Raw genomic sequence first — 11,637 nt, 5'->3', positions numbered from 1 at the left:
GGAGGCGGGTTGAGCTGCAGGTGAGGACAATGTAATTAAGAAATTAAAAGGTAATTTCCACAGACGCTGCCGCTCGCCAGGCCCGGCGACCGCCTAATTGATGGCGCGGCCGGCCGAGCCCACGCGACCGCGGTTCCCGAGCGCCCCGCGCCGCGTCCTCCCCCCGTGGGGGTGGCTTCCCGGGGCCGCGGGGACTTCCGGGGAGCCCGGTGCCCAGCGAGGGGCCCTGGGCCGTGACACTGGGACCCTCTCGCCTCCGCTTTCCCCTGCCCTCCGACCTCTCTCCTTCCCCCTCCTTCCCCCACCAAAGGTAAGATAGGCTATTCCAAGCTGTCTCTTCATTCTTCTCCCCCCCCCCCCCCCCCCCCCGCCTTAGGTCTCTCCGTGTCGTCTCTATCCCACTTCCAATTTCTCTATAAATTTCCCTCCTTCTCTCCCCCTCTCTAGTTTGCTCACCAAGTTTCTTTTCCTCTCTCTTCTCTCTCCCCCCCCCCCCCAGGTTTCTGTCTCTCCGTCTCTCCCACTTTCTTCAGTCCCCAAATTCTTACCGCTGGGCCCAGAAGAAAGAGTGCGTGGGTGACCTTTACACCCCAGAAGAGATTGCATTTAAGTTACTGCCACCCCCACCGTCTCCACCTCGCATCCCCGCGGGGCCTCGGCGTGTGGGTTGGTCTTTAGAATATCCCAGCCTGAGTCCCGGAAGCCCACAGCGATGGCTGGGTTAGACCCACTTGGATCATCTTGCCGAGTCTGAACCCAGGAATATTGAGTGGGTGGGTGGGTAGGTGGGTGGATGAGTGACTTAGTGCCAAGGTTGTCAGTTGAATGTTTGGATGGATGGGTGATTGGTTGGACAAACAGATGGGTGGATAGTACAGGGGTGATTGGTAATTGGACGGATGTGTAGACGAATGGATAAACGGGTAGGTGAATGGATAGGAACGCATTGACAGAGAAGCGTATGGATGGACGGGCAGACAGAAGATGAATAGGCAGATTATGAATGGGTGGATAGTAGGTAGGGAGACGAATGGGTGACGGTATGTGTGGGTGGGCGGTTGGGTGGGTAGATGGATGGGTGGGCAGGTGGGTGAAAAGGTGAGTGGATAGATGAGTGGATGTATAGTAATGGTGGATAGGAAGATGGATAGTGGGGTGGATGGATGGGTGACCAGATAAATGGGGGAGCCAGGAACATAAGTGTGTCCCTAGTGGTAACATTTATTTGATGATAAAGTCAAAACATAAGCATTTATAGACAAAGCAGGAACCTGCCATCCCCAGAGATACCTTCCAGCCTTGGGGTCTCGAGGTATACCAAGTGTTTCCCCACACAGGGGCGCCAAGGCTGGGCTCATCCCAGTTGCGTTACCACTTTTTCCCGTTTCTTCCTTCTCTTCGTTCGCCAGATGGGCACACGCCTCACTGGGTCAAGGAAAAGGTGAAGTAACAGGGGTGAAGTCACGTTGTCAACTGGAACATCCCCCACCCGGGCACGGATATCAATACATGGGATCTGTCACCAGGCCAACCCCATCTCTTGTGGACCAGCCAGACTGCAAGGTCCGGCAGCCACACTCTTTTCTTAAGCCGCGATCTGTCTTCCAGAAGGCCCCTCCTTCCCTCTCCACTTACCCAAATACCTGTTCGTCACGGTCCGATTCTCTCTCACACACCTGCGCCTCCAGAAAGCCTCCCCAGTTGTGCCTCCCTCCATCATAAGGGGCCTCGAATGACAGGCTAAGAAACGTTGACTTTAATCAGGCAGGTAAGCTGGAGCTGTGGCAAGGTGTTTAATCCTCCACCTGCCTCCTGGTAACATGTCCAATCTAGGATTCTAGTGACCTGTTTCTCGGTGGTTCCCTCTCTCTTCCAACGCCCTCATGGACTCCCCGAGATGGAGAAATGCCTTTCGTTCATCTCAGGTTTTCAGTCCCTAGTGGAGAAGCTGGCACAGAGTAGGTTCTCAGTAAACATATCCTGAGTTGGCCAAAGGAGGAGGTTGATAAAACGTAACCACAATGGCAATATAGGTTTGCCTGCTGATTTTTCTGCAGTGTCTTCCCCCATTTCTCAGGGGAGGAAACCAAGACTAATAGAGATTGCCCAACTGTCCCCCCCCCAGAAACGTCGCTGCCTCCCCCCACCCCATTCTGAGTCAAGCTGTGAGGAATGTGACCACCCGTGAATACAGAACCAAAAGGGTCCTTTGTCCTGGGAGATGTGGAGAGGTGAGTGGGGGAGGGACCCAGTGGGGGATTAGGGAAGAGCCTGCAGGGAATTCCTTTCTGGCCGGGGCTCAGTAGGGGCTGGAGAGGGATATTTCACCTGCTAGGAGTCTGTCCAGAGCTGCCTCCCACCTGCTGGGAGTACCCAAAGCCGGAGAAGCAGGGAGGCCCCGCCATTCCTAGGCCTGGACACCTGAGCAAAAGGGAGATGGAGAGAGGTGGAAGAAAGGGAGAGAGGGAGGAAGACTGAGACACCTATCTGTAGAAGAATACGGACATTTATATGCACACAATCACAAATACGTATACACTGGTCCACATTCACATGCACACACGTGTATCTGATGAGGAGTTGTACACAAACGTGTATGCACTCATCCACCCACTTACATTTCCATGCACAGAACCACGCACAACACATGCGTACACAATCACACACCAAAGATGCGTGCACATCCACTCACACACACACACACAGCACACACCGTCATCAGATGATCATGCAGACACCTACGTGCACATAGACCGCACACAAGCTCCCATGCACCCTCGCACACATGCCTAGACCCAGGCGCACACACACGTGGTCCCTGATAGTCACACATACACACGCGCACATCCTCACACGCACATATAAATGCTCAGCCCTGGGGCGCCCGGGTGACTCAGTTGGTTAAGCGTCCGACTTCAGCTTGGGTCATGATCTCGTGGTTTGTGGGTTCGAGCTGTGCTGACAGCTCCGAGCCTGGACCCTGCTTCGGATCTGTGTCTCCCTCTCTCTCTGCCCCTAACTCACTCAGGCTCTGTCTCTCTCAAAAAATAAATAAACATTTAGATAGATAGATAGATAGATAGATAGATAGATAGATAGATAGATGATAGATAAATAAATGCTCAGCCTTGCTTGCCTCTAACCCTCTCCCCCACTGCTGGCTGCCTTCTGTCCAAAATTCAGAAAAATTCCTCCTTAACAGTTTTTTGAGCCCATTCACATGCGTGTGGTGTCTGTCCATGCACCTGCTAGGACTCCGCTGAAGATTCAGTGCTGACTCTCTCCAAAGAGCTAGAGCTGGTGGGGGAGGGGGATTGTGTGTGCAAGAGAGACCTCCTTCCCAGACCTTGCCAAGTGTTTTTCCAGCTGGCATCTCCTTGGGGCTGCGCTGTGTCCCTGAGTGGTAAATACAGGAGGTAGGACCTCAGCTTGCAGATCAGGAAATTTAGACCCCAAACAAGCAGCGTGCCCATGTCATAAAGCTAGTGAGTGTGAGAGCCCAGATCTGAGATGAGTTTGTCCTTAAAGGCAGGCAGGACGCACTGTTTCTTTGGGTCCCCACAGGGGACTTTTTTATTATGAAATATTTAGGACTTAGTAAAAAAAAAAATCCCCATCCCACCCTGAAATATCACTGCCCTAAAATTAGTGTTCATTGCTCATTATTTCATGCATGTAACATAATTATGAAGCATCTAACACTGTGGAGATCCCTCTCCCCCAAAACCTTGTTCTCATGGAAAATCCAATCTGGTGGAATGCATTTATTTCCTTATGCTTTTGCTAAAAATGTATAGATCCCTAAACAGCCTATAGTTTATTTAATGTACGCTTGAGCCTTCTAGAAGTGGCATTATCCGCTGCAGGGTCTCTCAGCTTTGGCTCTACTGGCATTTGGGGCCAGATCGTTCTTTGAGTGAGGACGGCTGTCCTGTAAATGGGAGGATGTTGAATTGCTTCCCTGGCTTCTGCCCGCTAAATACGAATAGCGCCCCCCCCCAAGTGGTGACAACCAAAAATGTCCCCAGACATTGTGCAATGTGCCCGTGGGGGGTGGAGAGGCAAAATTGCCCCCCCATGGGGAACCACTGACCACTGCACATGTCCTTCTGGAACTTGCCCTTCTTACGTAGGCCAAGTTTGTGTGACCCTCTAGGTCTGTGCGGAGCCCTCATTCATTCAGATTTGCAGGGTCTTTAGAGGGTGTCCTGTTTGTCTTACAGAGTTGCTATGAGCGATCCCTGCCCCTGCTTCCTGGAGCACAGGCGTGAGTTCCTCGAGGGGCACACCCATCCATCTGCCAGATCCTACTGAATCGAGTTCCAACTCCTCAAGAAAGCAATGCCAGGAGTCAGGCTGTTTAAGTTGCAATCCCACTGGTGCACTTTGGGACCCAGGACCAGCCACCCTTCTCTGGGCCCTACTCTCCTCCTTGGTAAGGTAGTTAACGGATGATCAGCGGAATGTATGGGGCGCTCTACATTGTCTCGTGGAACGCGCCCAGCAGCCTCATGAAGAAGGGACTGCTGTCACCCCCTTTTTAAAAGTAGGGAAACTGAGGCACGGGGGTGTTAAGTAACTTGCCCAAGATCATGTAGCTAATACGTAGCAGAGCTGGGATTTGACTCCAGAGTCTACTGGCTCCAGAGCCCGTGTGTGTCTCCATTCGTTAATTCAATGAGTCACTTATTCAACAGATACTTTTGTTGTGCACCTGCTGTGTGTCAAGCCCCCACCTTGGCAATGATCAAGGCAAGCAAGGTCTCAGCTCTTGTGAAATCTACCACATAATGGCAGGGAAAGGGAGGAGGAGGAGGCGAAAATCATTGTGCTTATTTTTTGTCAACTTGTTTACAGAGTTTAGCAATAAATGCTGTGGAGGAAGAAAGGGTAATAGAAGGCTACTTTGGTCAGGGAGGTGCTCTTTGAGAGGGTGATATTTGACCTGGGAACTCGTGGAAGAGAAAACAGACAAGGAAAGATTTAAAACTAATAGCGTTCTAGGAGGAGGGAACAGCAGGAACCCAGGCGCCAAGTCGGGAGACATTCTAGAATGTTCTGGGAACAGAGTGAACAGGGGGAAGAGTGCTCGGAGAGGAGATCGGAGAGAGGCTGGGAGCCCTCCGGGTGTCGACCCCACCGACCCAGTTTTCACCTCCTTACCGACCCCCAGCGTCCACTCCAGGGAGGAGGTGGGCCTGAGGAGAAAATGATAGTGCAAACTTGATTCACCCACGGGGGCCGTGTGCCAGGGCCAGTGAAGTTTGCTCCCTTGGGCCACCTTGCCAGGTGCGATGACCAGAGGAAGAGCAAACATCCCTAGTTCTGGAATTCCCACGGACCCAAAGTCACTGACCCAAAAAGATTTCTCTCTCAGACATCCTCGGCAGAGCCAAAGCTAGCCCAGGGGGTGCCAGGGGTGGGGACAGAGGTCATAATCCTCTATCTCTTTTGGGACCCGAAGGGCAATTTGCCCATCTCCCTGCCTCTGACACCCCCATGCCTCCAAGAACCTATCCCATATCGACAGGGCTCCTCCTTCCATTCCAGGGGAGCAGGCGGAGGGTGTGGTGGAGGCTAGGACTTCCTAAGTAGGCAGGTCTCACTCCCGCCGCTTGGTAGCTGTGTGTCCTTGGGCCAAGGCCTCAGCCTCTCTGAGCCTCCATTTCTTCATCAAGCAAATGGCAGGACCGTTGAGAAATAACACATACGCGGGCGTCTTGCCGCCGATGTTAATTCCCACTTTCCTTGGGGACCAATTTTTCAAGTGTGGGAAGCACGCCTTGCCACCTCTGACGGGGGGCAGTCTGTGCTTGTTGAGGGCTTGCGAAGATCCGCCTGGCCTTGATTGGATGCCATGATGAAGGCTCTCCTCACCTTCCTTCTCCGGGGCACAGCCTCCCAAGACCTCTCCCTCGTCTTGCAGGGCCCTCCGCTGCCCCCTCCATACCTTTGAATCACAGCTCCCTGACCCGGGTCGGGGCTGAGGGAGGGGGAGTGTGAAGGTGACGTCATGGCTGTCTTGGTGGGTGTGCTGGGGGGCGGGGCTGTCATCCGGCTGCCCGGTCCGCGTCTCTCCTTTCCTCCTTCTTCCTAGGGATGGAGTGAAGGGCTTTCACACTTGTCTAGGCTGACTCCGAGTGTGTGATCACTCTCCCTGGGTGTCAGCGCGGCTGGGAGATTTGTGATACCGCCTGGTTCCTAATTACCTCCCTCTCTGCACTCTCTCCCCTCCCAGCTCCCCTCAGACCCGCTGCCAGCACCTCCATCATCTCTGCCTGCCAGCCTGCCTGCCTTCATCCGCGGAGGAGAGACACGGCTGGAGGCTGAGAGAGGCGGCTTCGCGGGGCCCGGCCGCAAGAGGCCACGTTACCTGTATACCCAGGTGTGCACACGCAGCCACGCGCAAGGTACACAGCAGCGTGGAGGGGAAACCCTCACACACCTGCCAAAAGACCCAGCTGCCCAGTAGGGTTTATGCCAGGGATGCAAACATGTTTCAGACAAAGTAGCCACGGGATTCATGCCATTAACCGGTTGACGGAACGTGGCGTGGGTGTCTCCGTAAATGCTGAAACGGTGTACAAAACATGCCCTCACCCAGGCTCCAGAAAAGAGAAAGGAGCTAGATAGAAGGTGCAAAGCCAGGGCAGGGAGCGTGAGGGAAGAGGGGACTGAGGCAGGAGAGGACGAGGACGAGGCGCGGTGGGTTGCTGTCACGCGGCTCGATGTTTCTTGGAAAAGCACAGCAAGTGATTGGCCAACGGGGCTGCTCAGCCCTCAGGGAGCCTCCAGATGGACATGCCTCCGGGCAGTCTATCAGAGGAGGAAAGATGGGATCCATCAGCCCACCTCCCTCCTCAGCTTCCGTTTCCCATTGGCCAAAGTTCCCCTCCCGGATTCATTCTCCTGCATTTCCAGTTGCCTCGTGAAAGCCATTGGCAGCTTCTTAGGAACCCATGCCTTATCGTGTGGTCTTTGTCCTAAGTCCAGAAATGGCCAGGGAAGCCAGAGACTCTGGGCTTGTAGCTGATTGGCGTTGGGCAGCAGAATCGCACGGGCCCACATGGAGTCTCTTGGCCGCTGTGGTGGCTGGAGCAGAGCAAACAGCTGAAGTCTGGGAAGCAGGGGAGTCCAAGAGAATCTGTAGTTCCTAAAAGTGTTACATACGATTGATCTCAACTTCCATTTCTGATAAAAAAAAAAACTCATCAAGCCACATCCTTATTGATGAAATATTAAAAAGACCCCCCTTTCAATTCGGGACTGAGATAAAGTTATCCAGGGTCGTCACCGCTACCCAACCTTAGACCTCAGGTGTAGCCAACGTAATAAGACAAGAAAAAAAATTAAAGTTTAATGTCGGGCGAGGAAGAGACAAGTTTGTCATTATGTATGTACGTAATATGACTGTCTCCCTTAAAAATGCAAAAGAAGCAGCCGATGAACTAATTAACAAGACACGTTATGTGCAAATCATGATGGCTTCTTCTCCCCTCCCCTTTTACATCCGATGTTCCAAGAAAACTCACCTGTTCTGTTCCTTGCACCTGTGCTCTGTGGTTTCCCGACTCTGGACCTTTACCTCACCTTGATCTTCTTGCATTTTCTGCAGAGACAAATCCCACCTAGTTCCCAATGCCCAGTGCAAGTGCCACTGTGTTTCTATAAAACCCCTCTTGTTCCCCCAACCACAAATAGGCCCTCTCTCCATCCTCTAAAGGTCACACAACTTGTATCATCCACTCATTCACTGTAGTTCTCCAAAGGTAACTACCCCCTCCTGCCTTTTATTCTAGTTATTTGCACACATATCCTATCTACTGTGCGAGCACCTTGAGGTCAGAGACTGGAGGGAAAGACTACAGTTTAGTGACAAAACACACCTTGGAACTTGACAGACCCATCTTCAAAGCCCAGCGCCACTATTTCTAAGCTGTGTGCCCTTAGGCGAGCTCTTGACTTCTCTGAGCTCTTCTTTCCTATAGAAATTGGGACTATATTAGTGTTGCTTTGAAGTTGGTACCGAACAAGTTGACATTATATGTGTATGTACCCCTACTCTTAGCAAACTACCCAGCCCATGACAGAGGATACCAGTCAGTATTATTCCTTATCTCCTTGTCCCTAACACCTAGGACAGTGCCCAAAATATAACCGGAGTTCAAAAGTTGCTTGATGAATGACTTCCATTTAAAACCATTCAGCAAATATTTCTTGAGAGCTTCCGTGTGCAGAGCAATGTCCCAGGTGCTAGGGACGCAAGGATGAGCAAGATTCAAACCCAGTCTCCTCCAGCTCAAGGGTGTCAGAGGAATATAAAGAAAGACAAGAAGCCCAAATGTAGAGAAAGTCAGACCCAAGCCCACTGAAGTCACCCTCACAATCCCCCGGGGTTGTCCTTGTAGAGAAGTCAGCATAAGGCATAGAATCTTAGGCCATCGGGTCCTTAGAGAGGTGAGGTCAAGAGTCGACAGCCCTGAGTTCGGATCCTGGCTCCTGCCTTCATCATTTGGGTGAACTCAGGGACATTGTCTCCTCTCGTTAAGTTTTGGTTCTTCTTCTGTAGGATGGGGGTAATAGCACTTACCATGCAGGGTTGCTCTGGGGTAAGTTGAGGTCACCAAATGAAAAGAATATGGCACATCACCCGGTGTCTACTGAGCTAACATCCACCCCACCCTCAACTCCTGCTGATGGGGAACGGGAGGCATCATGAGTCCCACCAGGCCGTAACCAGGTCAGACCTCCTGGCTCCAAGGCTGTGTTCATCTTGGGACTTCCCGGCTCCCGGCCAGCTCTGACATCTTGAGAGCCTACAGAAAGTTCAGGAAGGTGAGCCAAGTGGTTTCCGCAGGCCCTCGCCAGCTAATACTGAGCCAGCGCAAGCCTGGATCACAGGTGCCATGGGTTAGATCAAGGCAGCCCTTCGTCATTTCTGCTCCGCTCTAGGAACCTCTGCATCTCCTTCCTTCCAGGCAAAGCGTCAGGTACCTTGAGTCCCCTTGCTTGGCTGACATCCCCCACCTAGACTTCACCAGTCCCAGCCCCCTTGAAAATAAGGGACATCAGAGCACACAGGGTTTTCCTTCTCTTACCCCAAAGCACCTCCCCAAAACAGATATTCTTACTGAGGAATATCTCTCTGTACTGGCATGGGCAGACACATTAAGTGAAGATAAATTAAGTGAAAAATTGGAAAATGCCACAACGCTGCTCGGTCCAACCCTACTTTTTAAAAATAGACACCTGAAAAAGAAAACGCTGCAGAAATATTAACCCACAGATTCCCACTGGTTATGTCTGAGGGGGGCATTAGAGTGGATGTTCTATATTACATGTTCCCATAACGTTTTCATTTGCATTGCATTGCTAGTCAGGAATAATAGATTGTTTGAAAAGGGAAAGGGGTTCTTGAGACCTTGGCCAGCATGAGAGGTCAGGAGGGCTGCCAGGGAAAAGTTCTAGAGCATTCCATTCTAGAGTCAAGAGAGACCACCTGCCCCAGGCTGGGAAAATGCCAGCCTTCGGTTGAGGACTGAGTCGGCCTGGAGCAGAAAAGAAATTTGATCATCTCTTTCCTTAAAAATATATGTCTGTTTCCTGGGGCACCTGGGTGGTTCGGTCAGTTAAGCATCTGACTTCGGCTCCGGTCTGATCTCACTCGTTCGTGAGTTCGAGGCCCACATCAGGCTCTGTGCTGAGGGCTTGGAACCTGGAGCCTGCTTCAGATTCTGTCTCCCTCTCTCTCTGACCCTCCCCCGCTCACACTCTGTGTGTGTGTGTGTGTGTGTGTGTGTGTGTGTGTGTGTCTCAAAAATAAATAAACACTAAAAATTTTTTAGTATGTGTCTGTTTCCCAGTTTTCTAACAAGATGCTGTGTCTAGAAGCACACGTGAGAACAGGGGCTACCTTTTCTCTCCAAAAGGGGAGCCAGGTGGCCGGGGACGATGGGGACAGGGGTAGCAGTTGCACTTCATACCTTTTTGGGGTACCTTTTGAATTCTAAGCCGTGTGAATGTATTACCTGCTCAAAAACTAAATAAAATTTAAATGTGAAAATACAGCACTTTCCAAATAGCACTATTAAATCAGCGAATGATAGGTTCGATGCATATGCAGACGCCTGGACAAACACAGCCATTTGAAAACAACGAGTTGATGTAAAGATGCTCGTTAAGAAACATGTGGAAAACACCGAAAAGGAGGCAAAAATATATGTTTTACCCAGAGGCCCACCACTGAAAGACAGCCAGTATTAATATCAGAGTTTATTTCTTTCCCTTCTGTTTTCTACCTGTGGGTGTTGTGGTCTGGATCCTTCTGTGTTAGAGTTTTAGAAATTGCTTTGTAAAGATCTTAACATGGATAAACCCTTAGCATGCAGTATCATGGCATGACTTCGAGCATCATTCCTAAAGGCGAGTGTTGGGTCGTCCCTTGTGACGGGCGATCTCAGGAGAACACGCTCCTCCCTCCCTGCATCCTGGGCCCAGTGGCTGGAGGTGGGGGAGATGAGGGCCAGGTGAGCGGGTGTTTGTGTGGCTTCTGGGCTATTAACTGAGCTCTAAGCACGCCCCGCAATCGCCACCCATCTCGGGTCTCTGCGGCCTCCCTCCCCATCGGGGGGGCTCGCCCAGGAGTGCCGGGAGCAGGGCCGTTTGCTTTGGGGACCGTTGGAGCTGGGGGGGGGGGGGGGAGCTCCGCCTGAGCAAGAGTGATGGGGGTGTGGGACTGGAGGAGGGAGCGAAAAAGAGGAAATGATGGATGGGAAGGAAGACAGCCCGCGACAGGAAAACTGTCAGGAAGGGGGGAGGGGAGGGGGGAGGCGTGGAGGGCCCAGAGTGTGGTTTGCCTCTCTCCAGTCCACACCGGGCAGGGCGCCCTTCTTGGAGGGGGAACCGCGCAGCAGCAGCAGGAAAGAGCCAGGGCACAGACCCGTCCAACCACTCCTGAAGACCCACTGTGTGCAGTGCCCTGGGCTCCCAGCAGCCCGTGGAGGGGAGCTGCAGAGGCAGGGCGGGGAGGGAGCCGCAGAACTCAGTCCGGGTCCGGGGTGCAGCCTGCCTGGTGGGGGAGGGGCCAGGCAGGCACTAGAACCCAGAGGGGAAATGACAGATTTAAAAAGAGACAGACGAAATGGCCTTTGAAAGGGAAAGGGCACAGCCGGTGGCAGAAACAGAATGCGAGAGGGTGGTGACGGCAGTGACAGTGGGTAGAGAGGACTGACAGGTGTGCAGGGCGGGCCCCCATGAGACCTGCCACCCCGGACATGCTTCGGTGTGCCTCTCCCAGCCTTCTCTGGCTCCCTATTGCCTCCCACACAGAGCCCACCCTTCTCCCCCAGCATTCACAGAGCCCTCAGATCTGCCTGCCTCCTTCCGCGTGTCCCGCCTCCCTGCCTTGGCCCAGGCCCCCATCTGGGGCCCCCAGGGCTCCTGTCCCTCTTGTCCTGTGCCAAGATGATTATACTGTGATGCACGTTTTTTTTTCCTAAATGCACTTGTTTAAACGCAAAGAGTAAGCTGATTCGAAGAACAGTGTTAAGTAAATGGAGTCACGGCCACATGGGACACAAACTCCCATAGTGGCACCTGACTCAAGGACAGGAGCGAAGACCTCACTGGGAACTCACT

At 52.5% G+C, this 11,637-nt stretch overlaps 1 long non-coding RNA gene across 1 annotated transcript; it reads left to right on the top strand.

Annotated features, from left to right (window-relative positions):
- The first annotated feature begins 193 nt into the window (after positions 1-193).
- LOC144613968 (uncharacterized) lies at positions 194-7,602 on the top strand. The gene is made up of 3 exons (XR_013551470.2): positions 194-310; positions 4,224-4,435; positions 6,239-7,602. It is a non-coding gene; the product is annotated as an uncharacterized LOC144613968 (long non-coding RNA).
- The last annotated feature ends 4,035 nt before the right edge of the window (positions 7,603-11,637 follow it).

Source organism: Panthera onca, chromosome D3 (genome assembly GCF_046562875.1).
Source record: "Panthera onca isolate mPanOnc1 chromosome D3, mPanOnc1 haplotype 2, whole genome shotgun sequence".
Taxonomy (NCBI): Eukaryota; Metazoa; Chordata; class Mammalia; order Carnivora; family Felidae; genus Panthera; species Panthera onca.
Note: the sequence above shows the minus strand (reverse complement) of the source record. Positions and strands in the feature narration are given on the sequence as shown.